The 26,116-nt window shown below is 33.9% G+C and overlaps 1 pseudogene; it reads left to right on the plus strand.

Moving 5' to 3' along the window:
• Window positions 1-307: 307 nt before the first annotated feature.
• Window positions 308-26,116, plus strand: part of LOC141505710 (thiamine pyrophosphokinase 1 pseudogene) — a 72,099-nt pseudogene continuing 46,290 nt past the window's right edge.

The following is a 26,116-nucleotide window of genomic DNA, read 5'->3' on the forward strand; positions in this document are numbered from 1 at the left end:
CAGTCTGCACTAGACTGGAAACCTGTTTGTGTAGCTGGGATCCTTTCTATCTTCATAATCTAGCAATTCTCATAGACAATGAATGTGAATTCATGATTTCTCATCTCCTGCCACTCTCATTTAGGCAGTGATTTCTATTTTTCTTCTTCTGTCACAATTTCATAAATATTGTAAATTTTTGTTTGAATTATGAACTCTTTGCACCTGCTTATGTTTAAGCAGGTTTGTTCATTTCTCATGTAATAAATCTAGTTGCAATGTAATGGTTTTATGGATTTACAATATTGTTTTTGGTCAACACTTGAGCATGGCGATAGAACTGGTAACTATTAGACCTATGTTTTGAAGATTAGTCTTCCTTACGGTGAATCTAACATTCCATTTTGCCTCTACCACTCCTAAAATAATTATAGATAAAGTAAACATAATTTTAGTATATGGAAAAATGCAAGAATGAGATAATTTTATGACACTGATTGAAATTCAAACTCTTGCTGATAATTAATTATAATAGTTGATACTTATAATAGCCTTTCTCCTGAAGGCTTTTATATTCACACAATGTATTGGAGCTAATGAGAATGGGAAAAATATTCAGAACTGTTACAAAGAAGGATTTGTGCATTTGTACTTTGAAGATATCTTTTGAAGTAAGTGATTTTTTTAAAAAGGAGTTCTGAGGAAACCAAAAAGCAGAAGGAGGAAGTAAGGGGTGGGGAGTGGAAATTCTTGCTGAGCTTAGGGATTTCTTCCATGAATGTGTTGCATCTAATTTTTCCTCCTTCCAACATCAAAATCTGGGTATTCCTGAGTAGCATTGTTATAGATCAATGAGATTTTGTATCTTTTGTCAGGGCCAGGGTTTGTTTTCATTTTTTTCATGTCTTACCTAAGACAATACCCTTCTATACTAGAAGTAATGGTTCCATATTCCTGAACAGTCAATATTTTTGTATAGGTAGCAATGTTGATCATGTAATCATTAATAAAGAGATTAGAGGAGACCCCTAGAGTCCATTTAAATTGACTTCTCTATTTTACAGATCATGAAACTAAGGAACAGGATTTGAAGTCATGTTCTGCCAGTCCATTTCCAGTACCCCAATCAGATAAGGGAGTGAAACTATTTTTCATTGTAGTCCAAAGGAATAAACTATTGATTTATTATTTCCTGTTCTTTCAGAATGGACAATTAAGGATGGGAAAAATTCCAGGCACATTACCTACTGCCTAGGAATTTGGGAGATGGTTGACTTTGCAAATCATCAAGGAATGGTTTGCTTTTTATTATAATTATCTTCCTATTGACCTCCCTTTTCCTATTAAATAAATTGTACTTTCAACACTATTTTATCTATATATTTGTGTACATATATGCATGTATACATATATATACACAAATGTGCATATATTCTAATTAATATCTACTTATCATTATATATATATATATATATATATATATATTACTATATACACACTTATTACCAGCTAATATGCTTACCATGAGAAAGAGCTTACTAAATGAGAAAAAATAAAAGTCAAAATCAAAGCTTCATTTAATTATTCTTGAATCCAGCCTTGGATGCTTGGCTTCCTAGAAAGTACCTATGTTAGTTTAGTTGTTACCAGCAATTTAAAAAATGACTGTTTTCATAACTTTTTTGTGACATATGCAAGTGATATTATGATCACCATCTTGCAACTCATCTGAGATTTAAATTGCTTTGCCTAAGGCCACAAATCTAGTAAGTAGCAGAGATAAATCTTCATCCCAGATTCCTAGTTCTTTAAGTTCTGGGAGTTTTCATGACATTGCACTGCTTTAAAGAATTACACTGAAGACAAAGTTCATTAGGTATATCCATATAGTGGGTAGACTATAGGAATTAGTCTCAGGAAGACTTGAATTCAAGTTCTTTCACAGACACATACTCTCTGTATAGCCCTGGAAAAGTCTCTTAATCTCTCTAAGCTTTAGTTTCCCTTTCTGCTGAATGGAGATAATAATAGCTTCTACCTCACAGGGTTGTGTCAAATAGTACATGTTGAATTCTTTGCAAACCTTTAAGAACTACATGAATGCTAACCACTACCATTATTACCAATGCAAGGGTGAAGAGAAAATCACTTTTTTAAAAATGAGAAAAGTAAAAGGAATAAAAATACAATAGGCACTTTGAATTTATAGCTGGACAGAGAGGCAACATTTCGATTTTGATTTTCTGACAGTTTGCCTTTTGAAAGTTAACAGAATAACATTTCCCTTTTGGCTTTCCTTTGGGGAAGAACTATAGTTTTCTCTTTCTTTTTTGATCTTTTCAAACCATAAATAAGATTAGACAAATGATTAGCAATGTCCTGTTAGCATCAAATTCTTATATATTGCAGACTATGATCAGACCTGAAAAGTAATCAGGAGGCTTTGTCTTTGGGGTTCAAAGGATGAGGGAATTCAGAGTTGGAAGTACTCTATTCTCCTTGTGTTTTTATAGTTCAAAGAAGATATAGCCCATAAATGTAAATAAACCACACACACACACACACACACACCACAAGAGTTGTTGTTCAGTCACTTTCAGTTGTGTCTGACTTTCCCACTGGGAATATTCTTGGCAAAGATACTGAAGCATTCCATTTCCTCCAATCCCTCATTTTACAGATAAGGAAACACAAAAAGGATTAAATAACTTGATAGGGTTACATAGCTATTCTCTGGGACTGGATTTGAATTCAGATCTTTCTGACTCCAGACCTTGTTTTCTATCCAGTGTGCCTTCTAGCTCTTTGTGTGTGTGTGTGTGTGTGTGTGTGTGTGTGTGCGCGCCTTGCGTGTGTTCTGTTTAAGTTGTTTCTTCATGTCCTAATTACTACAAAAATTAGGGAAAGAAATCTAGATAAATATCCAGCAAAGGAGATGAAGAAAAAGTGGTCAAATAGGTAGAAGGAAAACCAGCATTGAGTAATGTCACAGAAAACTGAAAGAAAAGAACATCAAGGAGAATACAGTGACAATGGTGTCAAAGTCTTCTGAGACATCAGAAAGGATGGAATTAAGAAAAAGACATTCACATTGGCAGTTAAGAAATCATTGGTAACTTTTGGATCATTGGCAACTTTTTCTTTCTCTTTATCTTATATCACTAACATGCCTTCTGCAACCATCTCCTCCATTTCCAAACTTACTTGGACTGGTAGTTCTTTGAATTGATAAGACAAACCTTCCTATATACATGAGTGATACTGTTCTATCATTTCTTAATCAGTGAATTGCTTCCTCTATAATTTATATTTAATCTTTTTCTATCATCTGCTTACCAACTGTCTAGAAGCAAAACCACATCACCCCAATCCTCAAGTTGAAAAAAAAAACAGATGCACTTAATCAGCCCATCCCTGCTAATTATTAATTCCCTGATGAGGTCATCTATAAGAAGAACTTCCACTATCTTTCTACTCATTCTCTTCTTAATTCTTTGCATTCTAACTTCTAACCTCATCTTTCCACTGAAACTACTCTCTCTAAAGTATGATCAGAGGTGTATACAGAGAAGTTGATTCTGTAGAGGAGATGATAATCTCTTCATCATTATTCCTAATATTATCCCTTCTCTCTTTTCACATAATCACCATGTTGCATAAGGCTCTCATCATCACTATCCTAAATTACTATATTAACCTCATAATCTCATAATTATTCTTCTTGGATCTGATCTTTTTGTCTATAATCTATCATTCATATAACTACCAAATAATCCTAAAGCATAAGTTTGGCTACAACATTTTTCCTACTAAAAAAGCTTTAGTGGCCCCCTTTAGAGTTGTGAGAAAAATATAAATTCTCTGTGGTAAAAACTCTTCCGAATCTGGTGAGATATGTTTTCCATACTCAAAGTATATTGTTCATTTTTCCATAATATTTTGTCCAGCTAAACAAATTATATATGTGTACATACATAATTTGTCTTTCACCTCTCTCTCTCTCTTTATATATATGTGTATATATACATATAGATAGATACTTATAAATGTATGTTTTCCATTGGTACCTTTTTACATGGCATTTTCCTCCAGGATAATGTAAGATTTTCTAAGGCTTTGATTTATTCTTATTCATCTTTAAATCCTTAGTACATATCACAATACCTTACCTACACTACAAATAAAATAGATGCTACCTGAGTAAAAAAATAGGAGAGATTGCCTATTATGATGACCCCACAAATCCATTCTATCATTGTCATGCAACTTTTCATTTCTATCTTATCTTCTTTATAAAGTTGTGTTCTCTTGGAGACAAAAGTCCATATCTTAATCTCTCTATTATCATAATATAGTAATTCCTCATTAAATATACAAAATTAGATGTTTATTCACTATAATATAAAATCACAGAAAGAACTAAAAGGAACCTAAGAGACCACTTTATACAAACCAAACATTCTACAGATGATGATAGTAATTTACAGAGAACTTATTATAGTGTGAGGACCACCATGTTAAATTCTGAGAACATAAAGTTGCAGAAATTATGATCCCTGACATTATTAGACATTTGGTCTAGTCAATGAAACAAAAGTATGTGCAGAAATTGTTTTTGTTATTCAGTAGTTCAGTTTTGTTTATTTTTTATGATTCCATTTGGGGTTTTCTTGGCCAAGTTTGCCATTTTCTTTTCCAGTTTATTTTTATAGATGAGGAATTGAGGCAAAGAGGGCTAAGTGATTTGCTCATGGTCATAGAACTATTAAGTGTCAGAGGAAAATGAGTCTTCCAGATTAAAAACAGTGTTGTATCTACTGAGCTACTGAACTGCCCCATATAAAGAATAATGCACAATAATGTAAAACTAAGGGGGAAAATGTTCAGATCCTTCTATAATAAATCACTCAAAAAAAAAAGTAAGAATTGGTACATATTTGATCTCCTTGTCAAATATCTACTGTTATGTTTCAAGTGATCATTTATACATAGAGTGCTAATAAAAAGTGACTTGATAAATGAAGTTTTCATCTTGATATGTGATGATGTTCAATTCCTACTGGTCTAAGTTCTCTTTTGAGACTCCTCTTCATTCTGTCAGAGTATATGGTATGTATGACTCCAAAGTCATTCAATCAGCAATAAAGATACTGTTGTTTGGGTTCTGTCTCATTTCTTCACCATCGGCATCAAGGAATAGAATAATTAGCCAACCAATCATATTATTTTGATCATAGTTTCCCTTATACCCCAAGAAACATAATGTGTTTATTTATTTCTCTGCAGCTTGTTTCCTGAAAACAAGAACCTTAGTAAGATGCCTTTAGCTGTTCTTTAAGGTCTATGTAATTGTCTTTCAATATATTCGGAATATATTGTCTTTCATTGAATGAATGCCATTAAATTTGGTTGTCATGTTTTTATCATCACTGAGTTATTTCAGGAGATTTCTGTTATAAAGGATATGACACTCAAACTATATAAATCTGAAATGCCTTCCTGTGTGTGTGTCTCTCTATATCTCTATTGTCTGTCTCACTCTCTGTGAAAAGTATTGAGACAGTAAAAACCTGGGAAAATATTTTGAAATGTGTTTTCATCACATAGTATGAAGATTTTATTTTAAAAAATTAATTGATGTACAGAATATTTCTTCATGATCACATCAATAACAACCAAGAAGGCTGAATTAACAATATAGTAAAGAAAAATTTGTTGGACAAAAATACATAGAAAAGAAGAGATTAAAATAGGTGGTCCACCTTTTCTATGAATAATAAGAATTAAGAAAAGTCATACAAGAGAGTAAAATTCAATAAAAATAGTTGCTTTTGTTTAATGTAATAATCCTGGTGCTAGGATCATAAGCCTTTGTATTTAGAGCATTTTTTTTATCCCATAATACATCAGTATGAATGAATTAGGCAATCCATCCATTATCAAGGCCAAGAAGAGAAAAGTTCTTTCTAGTACAACCAATTAATAACCTAGTGAGAATATAGAAAACATTTGGATATTTATGAATACATGAACTCTTACCCATAGGACTTTTCTTATTTTAGTCAACACATACATGTGAACTGGGAATAGGAATCTCTCTGATTCTACTTATGACCAGGTCAATTGATTTTTAATTTGAATATCTTGAATTTGGAAAACATGTTTTGATATTAGTGGTGAATATTCTTTAAATAAAGAAAGCAACTGATTTTTTCAGGTAGTTCTAAGGGGTGTAGATCATATATTTTTGAAACTAGAAGGTTTTGAAGAATAATACATTGAAGTATTAGGATTTTTTCCCCTTCTAAAAAAAAAGAAAAATTCAAAACAAAAATAAAAATCGCTGAAGCAAAGGCCCCTGGAGCATTAGACTGTAGAAATATTATCTATACTGTCTTTTCTTTTTATCTTCTCCAGTATTAGGATTTCAAAAGTACAAAAGAACTAAGGGAATTGACTTTAAAACATATCTATTCCCAACACAAAAATCACCATGATATTTAACCCATCACACTGAAAGATGTTTGACAATTATCTTAAAACTACTTTTAAGGTAGAGGATATCATAACTAACATCCTTTCCTTTCCCAAAAGACAAACCCAAGACTCAGATTCAACAACTCTGTTAGTGGTGCTGGTTAAATAGATCCGCTCAAGTTTGAGAATGTAACCCAGGGGGATGATTTACATTCCTTCAGCAAAGAAAAACTTTTAAATGATAAAACAGTAGAGCTTTATTGGAGATTTTATATTGTTGCTTCATGAGTATTCTTTTGTAGGTGAGGAAACAGATCTAGAGTGGTCAAATGACTTGTACTAGATCAAACAAATGGTTAAAACAACTAGAACTCAGATCTCTTGATTCTTTAAACATTAAGAGTCTGGGCTTTTTTCTTTTCTTTTCTTTTTTTCATTTCTCATTTTAGCCTACATCTAGAAAGCAAAACTGGGGGAAAAAATAAAAGAGAGGCCATAGTAACTGGAGTTTATTGAGTACATTTATTCTAGTGACAGTTCATGCCACTAGTACATTTTTTTAGACACAACAGTGAAAAGTTTTCTTTTACTTTGTAAAAAAGTACAATATTCAGAGAGACTGAGTTACCAACAGAAAAATCACAGAGTGATTCACTCACAGGGACAGGACATACTTTGTCCCCTCCAGCTGATGACATTGCATTCCTTATTCATTTTGGTCTTGCTTAGAGAAGTTCCACCTATCCAGATTCAATCATTCTTGATATTATCACAGAGTGAATATTGCCAATATACTTTCAAACATAATTGTTTTCTTTTTTCTGCTATAAAATAAAAGTATAATATTTTTTGAGAATATTTTCCATTTATTTCTACCTAGGCCTAGAGCTATATGTAGCATGTCATGGTAATTTTCCTTTAAAATTGTATAGGTCTTGGCTTTACCTTGCTCTTTATAAAAATTGGAGCCTCTGCAACTCTATTGTGTCAGTTTGCCTCATTGTATAGAAATCACCTTTAGAGGTTGTGATGTTTGAAGAAATTTTTTAGTCTGTTGTTTTATTTGTTCCTCTCACTTCAAACTTGTATTAAACTATGTTTCTATTCTTGGAGCTTAGAAATAAATGTTTATTGAATGAATAATAAATAATATTTTAACCTTGTAGAGCAAGTGTAGTCATTCAAATATTGTAGGTTTGAGTCCTTTTGTCTCTGCTCACATATTTTTGTGAAGGAAACATTTGTAAACCTCAAGGCTCTACCTTGCAAAAATGTTTTTTTTTTATGCATATACATTGCCTGTTCAACGAGATCTTGGTTTATTAAAGACCAAGGACAAGGAAGCATAGTTCAATGAGAAATATGCAGGTTTTGACCTGAGAGGACCAAATTTCAAATCTCTGCTCAGTATTAGCACTTAGCAACGGCTAGACCTTGAGTCATTCCTTTTTTAACTTCTTACAACTCAGTGTCTTCTTTTAAAAAGTGAAAGGGAGGAAATGGATGACATTTAAGGTCACTTCCATCTCTAAACCTCAATTTCTGAAAACATGCTAGGTTTTGTTTTTTACTATCCCCAACACAATTCTTTATATACTTATAGAGAAGGCAGCTAGGTTACTCAATGAATTGTGTAAAAGGCTTGGAGTCAGGGATACTTATCTTGAGAGCAAATCTGGCATTAGACATACTACCTGTGTGACTCTGAGCAAGTCACTTAACTGTGTTAATGAGTTTTCTCATTTGAAAAATGAGAGGATGAAGTAAATGGTAAACTATCCCAGTAGTGGTGCCAAGAAAACTCCAATCAGGATCACAAAAAGTCAGACATGACTGAACAACATACATGTTATGAACTCAATTTAATTGACTAATTTATCCAAATATTCCTTTTTTTTAAATATTGGAGCTTCATTTTTTCCTTATAGGAACTAGAGGAATTACAGTATACAGGAAAATACTTTATATTAGGCTCAAGGGGATTGACTCTTAAATCCTGACTCTGACACTTGATTCTCATATGACCTATCGAATAACTTAAATTCCCTGGGCCTCAGTTGCTTCTTCTGCTAAATGAAGGGAGTACATGGAATATAAACAGGCATTTCTTAAGCACCTGCTATATACCTGACTGAAGACAGGAAGATGCATTCAAGTCTGATCTCAGACACTAACTTTGTGACCCTGGACAATTTGCTTAATCTCTGCTTCATTTTCTCGATCAAAGAATGGGGACAATATTAATAGCATTTACCTTCAAGGGATGTTAAGAATATTGAATGAGATCAAACTTTTAAAAAGTTTTACAAACATTATAAATATTATTATTATTATTATTATTATTATTATTATTATTATTATTATTATTATTAACTAATTACTAGCCACTAGAAATAAGAAGACAAAAGCAAGAGAGTCTCTGCCCTCAAGAAGCTTATATTTTAATGAGTGAAAAAAGCACACTTAATGGGACCTAGAAAGAAGAATATACCTTACCCACATGGTGATATAGTTTAGAAAAATGCATTAAGTGATGGGGAGTCTTGGTTTTGGAAAGAGGTGAAACATTAAAATCCAGAGTTCCACTGACCAAATCTTATAGGAGAATCAATCATCTTTTAAGTGGGAGAAACCAGAGTGGAATGGCTGGAGGCATCATTCTTTATAAAATAACTGGGAAAACAGGAAAATAGTGTTATCTTCTAACTGTTCCATTATCTTCTCCATCATTCTTTAAATTTCAAATATTTTTAAATGTGAACCTGATAATATCAGACATTTTTTTAAAATTCAGTTCCTATATACCTTCTTGCTTCTCTTGGAAAAATCATTACTTCCTACAATTTACTGGTGTTTGTTTGTTTTTTGGTTCTTCACACACCTCATGTACCTGGAATGCTTAAATGTGATTTCCCCCCTGTACAACTCCAATTATATCACCAATCCAGTGAAAGAATGGAATTCCATGTATAAAATTCCAAATATTCTGAAATTTCTCTCCTGCAGGTTGAAGGGTAATGATATTCAAGGTATCAATGTAGATGAGAATGAAATCTCCGAGGATCCTAACTTACTATGTGACTTAGGGGGTATTCTAGTCCTAGCCTTCTTATTTTTCCTGTTTTTATTTTCCTTCTCTCTGTATCTCATTTTCCTCTTTAACGAAAGGAGTTGGTTAAACTGTATGATTTCAAAGTTATTTTAAAAACCTCAATTCAGGTAATTATTCTAGATATGATTTTTTTTTCTCTATGGAATTCTAAATGTGAAAATGCTTTTGGGCTTTATATGTGGTCTGTAAGGAAATCTGGGAATAGGAAAAATGTCTAACTGGAATAAAGGGAAGAGAAAATTAGCTTCCTATTTTTCTTCATGAATGTCTTAAAATGAGCATGAGAGGGAATGTCTGCTCTTTTACTGTCTCTCACAAACTCTTCTTTGACTTTATCTTTTATATTTCCAAGGCTTTGAAAATTTGCAATGGAACAAACCCAGAAAATGACCTCTGTTTTTACCAAGGCCCTACCTTGACCAGTTCTTTCTATCCTCTCTCTCTGCCAGGGAATTTCTACTTCTGTAGGGCAAGTCTTATGGAAACCTCACACATTTTCACAGTCTGGGTTGTAAAAATTCATCAGATGTTGTTTTTGGCAGCTCTTTGACTTCTATTAGGTGCATGGGGCTTCTTGTGTGTTCTGGGAGATGTTTACACAGCTAACTGAAGCCCAACTGTTTTCATTTGCATCAGCTTGTAAAGGCTTTAGTTGTACCCAAGTGGTAGCTGAAGGATACTTAAGGAATCATATTAGGAGGAAAGAAATTACTTTCATGCAGCCTCCTGCCACTCAGTTTTCTGTTGATAGGGCCCTGAAGCTTTGGTTTGCACTGCAGAGGGAGAAACAGTCCTGGTAAGATGCCTGAGGGGCCAGTAATATGAAGGGAGGAAAAGAGAAAATTGCAGGGATGGTTGAAGAACAGAACTCCAGCTCCCTTCTCTAAAACAGGGATCAGAAAACTGGATAACCCTGAGTGTCTCTTCTGGGTAATAACCAACAGACTGGGGTGAATAGAAAGAAGGAAGAAAAGATATAGAGTGAGAGAAAATAGGAATGAAAGAAAAACATTCAAGTTAGAGGGTAAGAGCCCTGACCTATATGATGTTGGGGAATTATACCTTATGTGGTCCTTAGTTTCTGCATCTATAAAATGGGACCAATTAAACTCATCCCATATACCCTATAGAGTTGCTTTTATGAATAAAATATTGTATTTCTTGAAGTTAATAGTACAATTCAAATATAAAACATACTATATTATTTTAAGGAGACAAATGGTAGAGTGCCACTGCTAATTTCCAGAGATGGTAAATTGGTAGAGAATTCAGTCCTTCTTACATTTCATAGAATAAGATCAAATAATGTGTTGTCCTTTTTTACCCATCTCTTTACTTTTCTATGCTTTAACTTGCTAGTCTTGACTTTTTATTGCCTTCCTTAAGTTTCCCATTCTGAATTTAGACTAATATCTCCACAAACTGGATTGATATCATATGTCAAAGGTCATCTGACAGTATTAATATCATGTAATCTTACAGCAAGAAGAGTACTTCTGTGATCTTGTCGAATAAAACACTTAAGAGAAAAGTGGATTGCTCAAGAAAATTCATATGACAATGTGCCAAAACTGAGATTAAAGTCTAGAGCACAATCCCAGAGTCATAGAAATAGCTTTGAAAGGAACCTCAGAGATCATCTAGTACAATCTAAATCCCATACAATCATTTTGTCCACTATACCGTATGGACTTTTTTGATGATGTTTTCAGGTTACCTTTAAAACCTGGATTAAATATGTAATCATTTTTTTTCTTTTTAAAGTTGCTTTTTTAAACCAAAACATTGATCATCTCCCTCTATTTCCAGGTGGAGAATAAAGTTGATTGAGCTGCATTTTGAACAAACCAGGATCAGCATACCGGTGATTTATTAATCTCTTCAATCTCTGAAGTTACCCCATGCCCACTAGATTTTTACCTTCCATATCCAGACTATCTTTAAGACCTTTGTATATTTGTATAAGACCTTTAAGACCTGAGTGGAAGTATATTATCTTTGTGGAAGTGGAAAATGAGATCCAGAGAGGTTAAATAACTTGTCCATGGTCATATAGTTTTTAAGTGTCTAAGGTAAAATTCAAACTCAGATCTTTCTAATTCCATGCCTAGCATTCTTAACATTTTAATACTAAGTGATTTATATGCTATGATCTGGTGAATTTGTCAGATACGTGAAATATAAACCCAAAGCAATTAGATGTTCTGGTATGGTACATGTATAAAAATTGAAGTCTGAATACCTGGATTCAACCCCAGACTTGCCATTAATCAGCAGTAACATAACTTCTCATTTCCCTGAATTTTCATTTTCACAATCACAAAAATGGGACATAGTATATGTTTAATGTTTCCCATTGTTACATTCAGATTCCACCCCTGCCCCCAATATCCACAAAGAGCCTTTGTTTTCTTTTCTCTGAATTTTCTTCAAGTAGTTAGAATTAATCAAATGACATTCCAGCAATTTATAAAGATATTTACTCAAAATGAATACAAGTGCTATTACAGGAGGTAAGAAAGAAATACTAAACACTTTCAAAGTCCATTTTCCAAGCCACAAAAATTCAAAATTCTTGTCCTCTCAGTTCCACTTTCCATTCTAACAAATCAACTTGACTCTAAAAATTACCAGGACTGGAACAAGTTTATAAGTACAATATCTTCAGCATTACATATACTCAGCAAATCTTAAAAACTTGGGCATTAATTACTTGTTAGTCACTTGCCCAACATCAAGTTCTAGAGCAATAGCTTAGTTCAAGTCTGTGTTCAACTCTTTATATATCTCTAACATCTATACTAAATAAATAAATACTGTGATGGAGAAGTTCTACAGATAATCTATCCAAGTGCATGCTGTCAACTGTTCAAACAACATTTTTCATTGACTTGTCTTCCCTGTAAGAATAATCATGAAAAATTATTTTGAAAGATTGTAAATTTCTTTTGGAAGGCTTTGTTCAAGGCCTTGGTGCATTCAACATTTGAACACCTGAAAATTGAAGCCTCTGGAGGACCTCACCACACCTAGGAAATTTCTTTTCATCTTGAATCCTGCACAGGCTCTTCTACTAAATAGAGGAAGACATTTTGGTGAATATGTGTCTCCATGTTTAATTTTGCACTTAATGTCTATGAGAATAGCGTCATTCAATTAAATTACAAGTGTTATTATATCTTTTAAGGAATCTTCTATTAGTTTGATATAGAAATATGTCATTAAATGATTCTGCAAGAAAAAAATGTGCAAAATAAATTAAAAAATCACATGTAGTAGGATTTACTAGTGGCACCCCATAAATCTCTCTCTCTCTCTCTCTCTCTCTCTCTCTGTTTCTCTCTCTATCACACACAGACACATGCACACAAACACACATACACACATATACATATATACATATACATATACACACACATATATATCTATATATATCTATATCTATATATCTATCTATATATATATATATGTAAAAACAATTACCCCAGGTTCAGAGTATTCTATGTAGTCTTTGGCTCTATATGGCTAAAACTGTAACCCATAATCTCAGTCAGTTTTGCTAATTTTGTCAGTGGCTCAAAGCAAAGGTTTGAAATTGCTGATATGTAATAGTAATATATTTATCAGTGAATCATCTCTGCTATAAACCTGGGATATATTCTCTTGCAATTATATATAGTATTTGTTTGAAGAATGGACAAATATATACATACATATATATACACACATACACATACACACATACATACATATATACATGTAGGACACATGTAGCCTAGACAAACTATACTCCCAATGCCATAGACCACTTCTAGTGTTTTCTAGGACATTAGTATTCACAGGGACATCTGTTCATTGGGTTCTACTCTTTCAGAGTCATGGCACTATGGTCAGGCATCTCTAAGAAGGTTACTCATTCTAGGTGCTAGATTCACAATGGTTATTCCTGATTTTCTTGATGCAGTTTTTCAGCTGGAATCTCTGAGCTTGCCTTCTTCTGGAAGATTCCATTAGCCATGGGAGGAAGGGGGGAGAAAAAAATCACACACCCACTGTGTTCTATAAAAGGATAAAGGTAAAAGTCAGAAAGGTGAGATCCACTCAAGAGTTGGATTCCTTCATAGCTAGCTCACTTCTCAAAAGATAGAACTACTCTTTCCAAAGCTTTGTGACTTTCCTATTTTTGCATCTATTTTTTTTTAAATTTCATTGTGTTTGATTCATATGAAGATGGTAAGAACCTTTCAGTCAATCACTGACTTTTTCCTATTCAGTCTCAATTTTCTTTAAGCAATGGTCAAGGCAAAAATCACTTCGAGTTGATTAAGGAACTTGCTTGCATCTCCCTAAAGAGGAATGGCTTACAAATATATCTTTACAGTTCTTTACAGTTGTCAATCAAATTTTGAATAGGGCATACTCTTATATTTAATTGTTTTTATTACCTGTTCCCTTACATCATGTAAAGGTAACCACTCAAAATCTTAAAGTGATGACATTTTATCCCTTCTTGTCTCTGTTAACTGGTTCTTACATTCTTTAACTTTGTCTTGTGGATTGCACAGATTAAAAGATCAGAAGTCTCCCCATCCTTACTTTGCAGTATATTCTCTTTATCTTTCAGACAATTGTGAAATGGAAGCCTATTGTTGAACATCACTTGTGAAAGCATATTCATTCCCTTCTAAGACCAATCAAGGACATGTTCAATTAATGCATAGACAGCTTTCATATTGATTTTGTTTAAATGGGAAAATAAGCCTGCAGTTTGGTAGCTATTGATGTTCTCATGGTCAATTGAAAAGTTTTCCATAGCATTGGTAAATGTCCTTCAAACAACCTTACATTAAACTTTCAAAGCCCTCATAGTTAGGCCACCTCTAGTAAAGGATTTCTCTATATACATTTGGATCAGTCTGACAGCATTCATGTTTTTGTTTTCCTTAGTGACACATACTCCTGCTAAATGGAAATTCAGAACTAAGAAGTTTAATGAACCAACTGTGGTTCTTAAAGTGTCCTTGATAAAACAAACTGTTTATTGTAAAATATTTTAGCCACCTTTTTATATCTTTTTTTAATCTTTTCATTTTCATTTCTAAATGTCTTTCATATAACCTTGCTTAGTTAAATGTTTTGTCAAACTTTCTTAAATCTGGTTTTGCCTTCTGCTGATTTTCTCTGCTTTATGAGAGAATAAGCTCATCATTCTTCTACATAAAATTTTACAAGCAATGTTATAATTTAACTCAATGCTCCCTTTATCAGTGTATCTTCAGTTCTGTGAAGAAGTCAGTTGTCTGTTGGCTATGGTGCTTTCTGAATTTTTTTGTTTTTTTGTGAAAAAGTATTTATACTGCTTAAAATTCTTCATACACTTATTTTAACTGTTTAGTGCAGTGTCTGCTCTTCATTTCACCTTTTTGATGGCAAATTCTATTTAAATAGTTCGAAACTAATTGTCTCAAGTATATATCCTTTTTCTGATGCTTCATCTCAGCATTGAGCTAGTCCTTGGTACTCAATGACCTAACTAATGGAATATGAATTCAAGCAGATTCTCATTCTAGAAAGACTTAATTTTTCACCCCAGCAATAGATTTGCTCATTCTCTGAGGATCAACTTAACCAAATAGGAATAGATTTCTTGGATGGAATGTTTTGCTCATGGAAATCCCCAGAAAAAAAGGAAAATTCAAGGATATCTTTCAGTCCTAAATATTCCACTTCCACTTTTGAATTTAAAATATTAGAATGATAGCAAAAAGGACAGAGGATGCTAAGAATCACAATTTTAAAAAATAATTTCAACAAAATTTATCATTCACATTATAAATATTGGTACCCTAAATTTGAGTTCCTTGCTTAATTAATTACCCCAGCATAATTTTTTTCCTAGATAACTTGAATCATGTCAATTCTGATATTCTTGCTATGAATGAGACCAGAAGAAATAAGGAAGTTGTAGTCAATCAATAAATTATTGATATGCCAGTTACTGTGCTAAACACTGGGGAAGCAAAAAACCAACAAAATATAGTCTCTCCTGTCAAAGAGTTTATCTGATGGGGAAGACAACATGCATGCAAACATATACAAACAAACTCTATACAGGATAAATAGGGAAAATTTTAGCATAGGGAAGACATTAGGATTAAGAGGAGTTGAGAAAGACTACCTATAAAAGATGGTATTTTTAGTTGTGACTTAATGAAAGCCAGGAAAGGCAGGAGGTAGAGATGAGGAAAATCATTTCAGGCATGGGAGACAATCAGAGAAACTGCCCAGATCTGAGAGATGGCGTGGCTTGTTAATAGAAGAGCCATGAGGCTGATATCACTAGGTTGAAAATTATGTGATGGCAAACAAGGTACAGGAAGACTGAAAAGGAAGGAAGAGTCCTGGTTAGAAAGGATTTTGAACAACAGGCGGAGCATTTTGTATTTGAGCTTAAATGTAATATGGATCCAGGGAAGTAGAGGAGTGACATAACTGGACTTGTGGTTTTGTAAAGTCACTTTGGTAGCTAAAGGGTTGATTAGAGTGGGCAGTCACACCATCAGGATATAGGGAAATCCAGGTGTAAGGTGATGAGAGTTTGTCCCAGATTGATGGCAGGGTCAGAAGAGAGAAGGGTGAGTACTTGAGAAACATCACAGAGGTAAAGCGGCAAGTTTTGTCAACAGATTGGACATGAGAAATCAGAGTTAGTGAGGATTCAATCATGAAATCTAAGTTGCAATCCTGAAGGAATGCAAGACTGAGATGCAAACCCTCTATAGTAACAAGAAAGGTAAGAAGGGCAATAGTTTAAGAGGAAAAATATGAATTTTATTTTGGATTTATTTAGGCGAATAGAAGGGGATGGAAATAAATATTTACATGGTAGCAGGCTGAGATTTAATCCTCACAACCCTGTGATATAGGTGCTTTTATTATTCACATTTTATAATCAAAGAAATTGAGAAAAATAGGTTAAATGATTTACTCACATTCTCAGCATCTGAAGCTGGAGTTGAAGCCAGGTCTTCCTGACTCCGGGACTAATCTTCTATCCATTGTACCACCTAGTTACCTTTTGACTTTAAGAAGTCTACTAGACACCCAGTTTGACATCTGAAAGGGAGATAGAGATGCTAAACTGTATGTCAGCAGAGAGATTAGTACATGAAAAGTCAATTTGGGAATCAACACCATACAGATGGTAATTATGAGATCACCAGTGAGTGTAGAGGGAGAAGAGAAGACAAGAACCCTGAGGGATACATACCATCTGGGAGCATGATCTAGATGAAGATCTAGAAAAAGAGACTGAAAAAGGGCACTCACACATAGATGGGGGAGAATTAGGAGAGAGTGGTGTTTCAAAATTGTGGATAAATAAGAATATTAAAGAGAAGATGGGGTTCATTGGAGTCAAAGCTGCAGAAAGATTTAAGGAGAATGAGGAATGAGAAAAAGCCATAAACAGAACAATGACTAACAGAAACCACCTGGAGAGACAAAGAGTTGGTGGAGAAAGTTTTATTATATGTGCAATAGCTATAAGAAAAGAAAGATGGGGGCAGCTAGGTGGCACAGTGGATAGAGCACTGACCCTGGAGTCAGGAGTACCTGAGTTCAAGTCCGGCCTCAGACACTTAATAATTACCTAGCTGTGTGGCCTTGGGCAAGCCGCTTAACCTTATTTGCCTTGCAAAAATACCCCCCCAAATCTAAAAAACAAAAGCAAAAGAAAAGAAAAGAAAAGAAAGATGAAATTCTTCTTCCAGAGAATAAAAAGACAGAGAATTTCTATGAAGACCATGTTAAGATCCTCCAAATTAAATGAACGTACACTTCAGTCCTTGGTGACTTAAATGCCAAAGTTGCAAGTGGTAGAAATGAAAAGACATATATGGGAAATCATGTTTCAAGAGGAAAGAATGAGAATTGTCTCAAAAATTTGAATATTGTCCAAAAGTCTCACCACTTTATACGTGAATGTTATTTTCAAGAAAATGATCTAGATAAGGCAAGCATCAAATAATATCATGGGAGATAAAATAAATTATCATTTACCAACTAAAGAAAAAACAAAACTTATTATTTATGTGAGAATTATCCTATAATCATCTATCTGGGTAGAGTTGCATCATAAGTTAGTTACCACTGCTATCAAGATTAGTTTTAAAAAATGAAGGAATAATAATAGTAAAGCATCTGGCATACAATCAGGAATTATCAATATGGTTTTCATTTCCACTGATTTCAAAAATTCTTTTCATAGGAATAACTGAAACTTGGTCCTCTTTCTCACTATCCCCCAAATTTCAAATACAATGTTATTAAAATATTTACAAGATTATAAAAGTATGATTGAATAGACAGGGTTCTGGACTTAAAAATCTTAAAAGTATGGTTTCAAACATCAACTGTTTGCTATTTGGTCCTAGAATCTTCATTTCACTTCTCTGAAGCTCGATTTATCTAAAAAAATGAGGATAACAAGATTTAGAATAACTGTTTTGAGGACAGCACTTTGAAAACCCATAAATCCTATAAAAATGAGAATGCTATGAGATATTACTAATAAAAACACGAGAAAATTGAGATGACAATGATGGTAATTAAAATTAAAGTTTTCAAAGGTGACATTTTAGTTATTACTTTTACCCATCTTTCGTAAGGCTACCCCTTCAGATCAGTCTCCAACTTCCCCTGGGACTATTTATTTTTGTCCTTGAAGATCAGCAACATAATTTATTAAAATTAAATAGCAAAAGTTTCAGTTAAATGGAAGATGTAGTATCACAGAGAGGATTAAGTCATGAGAAGATAATATGTGTTAACTTTCACAGATAGAAATCTATCCCTTTGAAAATTAGCAGACTTCTTAGCAAATGGTCCCCCAAATTAGAGAACTGTTTAGAGCTAATCAAAATTATTAGCTTTAATGTAAGAGAAGTAGAATAAAAGAATCCTTAACTTAGCAGGAAATTAATTCAAAATCACTAGTGTAAGGTTTTCAGAGTCTAATTATTTAACAAGTATCTCCCAATGAGCTTGTTCTTTCATTTGTTCTACTTAATAAAACTTTGAACTAATAACCCTAATGATTTAAAAAAATTCAAAATCTTCTACACATTTCATCAAGACATATTCTTTAACACAAAGCCTTGTCTCCTATTGATGACTATAATTCTCCACCTAAGTCATAGTATTCCAGATGTTTTAATGCCTATAATGAAATGCTGTGCTATGAGAACACAAATACCCAAGAGAATGAAAAACTTCCATTGGACCATAATCACTCACTGTCTAATGGGTTATACTATGGTTCTCACTTTCACAGTCAATAGAGCACCAACTGTGGATTCAGGAGGACTTGAGTTCAAATTTGGCCTTAGACATTTAATAGTTACCTAGCTGTGTGTTCTTGAGCAAGTCGCTTAACCCCATTACCTTGCAAACCCTCCCCCCCAAAAGGAAAAAAATTTCAGCAGCAAAATTCAATATAATTATATTATTTAAATAAAATTATTAATTATAATTAATTAATATATCTGTCTAGGCAATCCAAAGAGCAATGGAAAGTTATATACCTAGTATTAAGATGTAGCAACATGTTTACAATGACTTATTCACAATGATATAAATTAAATAATAATGATAGCAGTAGTAACTTGTAAAATGTTTACTTTATGATATGCAAATCACTTTTTAAAATCTCACTTTATCTTAACAATAGCCTTTATATCTTTAACTGATATTCTCTTTATAGATGAGAAAACAGAGGCAGATGGAAGTTAAGTGACTTCTGCAGGGTCAAACAGTAAGTTTCTGATGGTTAGATTTCAAATGATACTTTCCTAACTCTATATTCTCTGCATTGTTTCACATAGCTGTGAATGGATTTTGTAAGGGAATAGATTTGGAACGACCACATGTCAAAGTGCAAAGGATTAAAATGGGCTATGAGATTTGCTTTACTAATTGATGTCTTAAACATAAGCAAACTTACTAGAAGAAAGCTCCAAAGTGATAAATCCTTCATGAATGTATGGAAAGGCATGAACAAAGATAAAATATAGACAAAAGTAATTTTCCCCTGTGGAGCTACTAGCCATGTTAATAGTTTAACAGATTGTGCAAAATATCAGAGTATATCAGAGCTGAAAGGAACATTATCATTTAATTATCTAAGCTAACCTCTTAAATTTGTAGATGAGAAAGTTGAGGTCTGAGTATTGAAGTGACCAATTAAAATTCCATAGAGTTGCGTGGTCTAGAATATCTAGATGAAACTAGACTTTGGACCCCTAATTTGCAGTCTCTTTCCTTACACACTGATATACATATGATACTTCTAAATATTTATTTATGTCTATGTACACACCCAAATGTACATATAAACTCTTGTTATATATATAGTACTTAAATATCTATATGTATACACTATATACATTTTCATACATGCACATATCCATAGACATATATGCACAGATGTAGTTATGGATATGCACATACTCATATATATTTTGAAGGTTTATTTCCAGAGAGCATTTGTTCTAGCTGAGTTAAGAAACCAAAAATTTCCTATTGTTAGGTTTTTAAATATATAGGAAAAACCTCAGATATCTCAAAAACTTTTTCAAAATGGTATATTGGTGATTTATGTGTAAATGATCTCAAACTACTTAGCTGAATTATTTCCTTAAATTACCTGTGATTCAAAAAAATTTAAGCAAAAACATTTCTTTAAAATGTTTCTTGAAGTTTCAATAGCTCTTAGTTGTTTGCAATTCATTTGGAGTTGGCTGATACATAAGAGTTCACTGTGTTTCCATCAAACTGGTATTTAGTATCTGAATTTCCTCCAAATCTTTCATCTTTAGGACTCAAAATTCCTTGAAGTGTAAATTAATTATTGTTGCTTATAGTTTTTTTCATAAGACAGTATGTCAGTGTAAAGAACAACCATAGTAAGACCATAGGATGTCTTCATGATATCTAGGTGAAACCTAAGAAAAATCAAGTAATTTATCACTCTGTTCGTAAAAGTATCTCTTGAGGGGAAAAATATGAATTCTATAAATATTTATTTTGGGGGCCATTTTCCTATGCCTTCTCTCTTCTCAGCACTGCTTATGGCATTTATTTCCTCTATCTTAATTTCATGATATTTTAAATGATTAAATGTTTTCTATGAAAGGCTGTTCCTAGGAGGGAAAAATACTAATAACCTTATTCATGTTAATGTTGAATAATAGAATATTTAGTCCAATGGTATTTGGAATTTAAAGGGACAAAACAGAAAAACTGTAAAAGAGGAAAATTTCAGGAGTAAGCAATATAGTTTGGGAGGGATAAATACAAGAAATATTGATGACAATCCTAAAGTCATTTTATGAAAATGGTCACCTGCTTTAGTATTCATTAAGACCAGTGCTTAGATAGTCTTGAATTTGTTATATCTTTGTCAAAAGGTGGTTGTTTGCTGTTTTGGACAAAATTAGAAGATCTGCTTTCTTATAAAATATCAATTAATAATCTTTTTATAGTGCATACACTTTAGATTGACTTTCCCAACCCCAACTTGCCTTAACAGATTGTGGGTATCATTCTACATTAGGGCTCTTGAGATATCTCAGAGGTTGGTAGTGTTATTGGGTGAACAAGGAGATTCCATTGATACGTATATTTTTCCCATAAATTGATACCAATCACCAAAGCAGAATTAATTAGGTTTTAGTTAAAAGTATATGACTCGAATTCTAAAAAGTAAATACAACCTATGGGTAAATTGATTTACCATTAGAGGACATATATTGCGAAAAGGGTAGCTCATAGCAGCTAGAAGTTATTTTGCTCAAATCTTCAATATGTTCAGCTTAGGGATGGTATAGGACACCTCTCCTTGTAAAATCTTGAATCTCACTTTACTTATCACATCTGGTAATTCCTTGTCTATCAGTAAAGGTACTGTCATCAGGTATTCCAGAAAAGCTGAAAGGACCCTTATAATAAGGAGCAAATCTTTATAAACATTTGAGCTCTTTCTCTAGCCAAAGAGCTGTGCAGGTGAAAAGTTAGAGGCATTTGGGGTATATTGTGTGTTCAAGGAAAACTAATACCTCTGGTGTGAGGGATTCCAAACCCTTTTCAGGGTTGCTTTCCACCTTTGATGTCCACCTGAGCCATCTAACTCTCACTTGTGGCTCTAAGAAGTTATAGCATGCAAAGAGGCCACATTCTAGTAAACCTTTTTAGCAGGTGGGCTAAACTAGTCTGAGGCTAACCGAAGGAGTCTCAAACTCATCAGTGAGTTGGGGGAAGTGTCTACTTCAAACATGGGAAGTCTTCCATTGTTGGAATGAGAGGATGGGAACATTTAATTTCAATGTCCATGAAAGTAGTTGTAGTGGGTGCTATCGAGTGCTTAGGACTTGGTTAGACATTGAAGAAGTCAAAAATCATCCATTGCATCTGGAACCATCACCAGTTGTCTTGATTCTGTAGTGCTGCTGGATAATGATGACTGGAAAGACAAGTAAGGTGTATGACTTCTTGCAAGTATATCTCACTTAAATCTAATTTATGCATTCATCAAAAGACATTATGCATACCAATTTGCCATTCCTTAAAGTCCTGTGGCAATAGGCAAGTGATGAAGTAGCAGGTGCAGATACACTGACAGCTGTAATCACAACCCTGCTCACAGGTGACCCAGGTCATAGGGTTCCAGGCCATGGAAGTAGCAGTGAGATGTGGCAGCACCCTAGAGTGCCTGAGGAGCTTTGTAAGGATCACACTGTTCACCTCCTGATGTGAGGAAGGGGCTACAAAAGTTGCCCTAGAAATTGCCTGCTTACCCAACCCGAGGTAGGTGGGGATCCCACAGTGTGGTTGAGATACAAAAAAAATCTATAAAAAGCTTCTTGAATGAAGATTACACTCACCATTACTGCGTGGAACATAGTCACCTTCCTGAGAGCCAGTGTGACTTCAGAAAGGGTAGAGGAATAGTTGATATAGTCTTTGAAGTCCTATAACTCCAGAAAAAATGTCAGGAACAGAACAGAGGTTTGTATACAACATTTGTAGATCTGATCAAGTGCTTTGATACTGTCAGTCACAAGGGTTTATGGAAAATTATGTCAAAATTTGGTTGCCCAGTATTCTTCTTCAGTATTGTATGTCAGTTCCATGATGACATGCATGCCCAGGTTCTGTATAGTGGAAGATGCTCTCAAGATTTTCTGGTCACCAATAGAGTAAAACAAGGCTGTGTTCTTGCTCTCATACTTTTTTAGCATGCTATTTTCACCATATTATCAAATGCCTTTGCTGAAGATGAACATGGCCTCAAGGTCAGCTACTGCCCTGATGGTAAATTCTTCTACATGCAAAGGCTACAATCCAAGATCAGAGTAGAGGGAGTATTGGTGCATGATCTGTTTGCAGATGATTGTCCACTCAATGCAGTCTCTGAAGCTGAGATGCAACAGAGCATGGGTCAATTATCTGTTTCTTGTGCTAATTTTGGTCTAACAATCAACACCAAGAAAACACAGGTGCTCCATCTGCCAGCACCACACCATCCATATGAGGAACCATCGATTACAGTGAATGGAGAAGTTTTGAGTACTGTGGATAAGTTTGCTTACCTTGGCAGTGTCCTTAAGTAGGTACACATTAGCAATGAGTTTGACACACACATTGCCAGAGATAGATCAATATTTGGGAGGCTCCAAAAGAAAATGTGGGAGAGAAGAGGTATTAGACTGACTACCGAATTGAAAGTCTACAGAGCCATCTTTCTGACCTCATTGCTATATGCCTGTGAAACCTGAACAGTCTACCAGCGCCATGTCAGGAAACTGAATTGATACCATTTAAATTGTCTTAGGAAGATTCTGAAGATCTCTTGGCAGAAAATACCAGACAGTGAGGTACTTTCACAAGTTAAACTAGCATTCCAATATTACTACAGAGAATGCAATATAATGGACTGGACACTTTATTAAAATGACAGTTGTTTGCTTGCCAAAAAGACTATTTTATGGAGAACTCACACAGGGCAAGCATTCAAGAGGGGGTCAGAAGAAGTGATACCAGGAAACCCCGAAACTCTCATTCAAGGACTTAGAAATGATTGTGCAGCATGGGAGACCTTGGCACAGGACTGCCCAGCATGGTGTGACTTCATCAGTAAGGGGGCTGTGCTATGCAAGGAAGGCAGAATTGAAACAGCTCAAAGTAAGTTTATGAGTACTCTAATAGTGTTCATATGAACTATTTGTGCCCAACCTGTGGTAGAGCATTCTGAGCTCAGTTTGGTCTGATCAACTGCAGTTAGACACATTGCAATTTGTCTCAAACATCATGACATTTTGGTCTTTTTCAATGACCATCTAAACACCTAAGTTCTTCTCTGAACCAAAAGGCTGTGCAGGTGAAAATTTTGAGGCATTAGGAGTCCAAAGTTCTCTTTTCCTCACTCTCAAGTAATTTCTTCTCAAAGGATTGCCTAAGTTTTGGTATACCTAAATAACTCTAAATGTGTCTTTCCATAGTTTTTGGATTTGCCTTCTTAGATCAATTAGAACAAGTGTGATAACTTTTTTATATATGCCAGTTCAATAATTAAATATATCAATCATGCCAAACCTGATTTTCTCTTCTCCAGGGTAATTGTTCCTATCCCCTTGACTTCTGAAGATACTCATATGACATGAATCCATGGCCTTTCCATCGGGTCAGACTTCCATGGATGTTCTCCAGTTTATCAATATATATCTTAAACTGTGCAGCCAAGAATTGAGTATAATGTTCCAAAAGAAGTCTATTGATATTCAAATATACTAGCTCTATAGACTCCCAATTCTTGAAAGCTTGGTTACTCAATGAAGTCTAAAATTACATTACCTTTTTTGCATGACCCATCACATTACTAACATATGTAGTTGGCAAGTCCCTAAAACTTTATTTTTTTAAGACAAATTGATATCTAATAATATCTGCCTGATTTGATATTGGTGAAGTTTCTTTTTGAATCCATGTGCACTATATATTTCATCATATTGATTTTTTTCCAAATCTCTAGCCTGATATCTTTTTTGAATGATGCTTCTGTTATCCTGTATATTGACTGTCTTCTAGAATCATGATCTCTGAAATCTGATGACTGGGATTTGTATAATTTTTGAAGACATTGCTACTAAAGGTATTGAGAGGACTAGAACAAGTGGTATTAGGAATTTAGTGAACAGACTGATTTTATTTTTTTCTTGGTTTTGGAGCTAGCTTAGTTTTATTCAATTATGAGCTAGTCTAACTTCTATTCTATGAGAAAACTATACTCAAATATGAGAACTAAAAAATCTTACTCAGTTGTTTGAACCTCACCTGGCAGGGCTGGGAAACTGGACCACTTCTACTTGCTATTGAGAGACCCTTAAGAAAGGACCTGAGCTGGGATATTAATACATTGTTGGTGGAGCTGTGAACTCATCCAACCTTTCTGGAGAGCAATTTGGAATTACACCCAAAGGGTAATAAAAATGTGCATACCCTTTGATCCAGCACTACAACTACTGTGTCTATACCCTGAAGGGATCATGAAAAAAGGTTAAAAATGTCACTTGTACAAAAATATTCATAGCAACTGTATTTGTGGTGGCAAAGAATTGGAAATTGAATTAATGTCCATCAATTGGGGAATGGCTGAACAAATTGTAATATATGGACATTATGGAACACTATTTTTCTATTAAAAACTAGGAGAGATAAGAATTCAGAGAAGACTGGAAGAATTTCCATGAACTGATGCTGAGGGAGATGAGAGAGCCAGAACATTGTACACCATAAGAGCAACATGAGGGTGATAATCAATCTTAATGGACTTTCTCATTCTATCAGTGCAATAGCCAGGGACAATTTTGGGGTATCTGCAATGAAGAATACCATCTGTATCCAGAGAAAGGACTGTGGAGTTTGAACAAAGACCAAAGACTATTACCATACATTTTTTTAAAAACTGTTAACTTACTATGTAATTTTTCTACTTCTTGTATTTTATTGTTTTTCCTTAAGGATATGATTTCTCTCTCAACACATTAAACTTAGATCAATGTATAGCATAGAAACAATGTAAAGACTGGTGGACTGCCTTCTGTCAGGGATGGAAGGAGGGAAGTAAGATTAGGGGGAAAATTGTAAAATTCAAAAATAAAAAATTTTAACAAAAAAGAAAGATCTCAGTTATGCTGACAAGAAACTCAGATATATTCAAAGACTGATGAAAAGAGTTTTCTCACAATTTTACACCTCAGCAATCCAAATATCTTCTCTGAAAACTAGCTCTACATTGATCAATCAGTTATTGGTTTTATGATCCTTTGATTGTTTATAAGCCTTTGGGGAGACAAAGGAGACACCTCTTTTACTGAACTCAGGGAATCATATCTGTTCACTCTCCTCCCTTCAAAATTGGAAAGGCTCTAATTTTTTGCAAATTAGAAATCATTCTACCTATTATATTTTCTTTTTATTGGTTTTATTTAA

The sequence above is a fragment of the Macrotis lagotis genome, chromosome 1 (assembly GCF_037893015.1).
Source record: "Macrotis lagotis isolate mMagLag1 chromosome 1, bilby.v1.9.chrom.fasta, whole genome shotgun sequence".
Classification (NCBI taxonomy): Eukaryota; Metazoa; Chordata; class Mammalia; order Peramelemorphia; family Peramelidae; genus Macrotis; species Macrotis lagotis.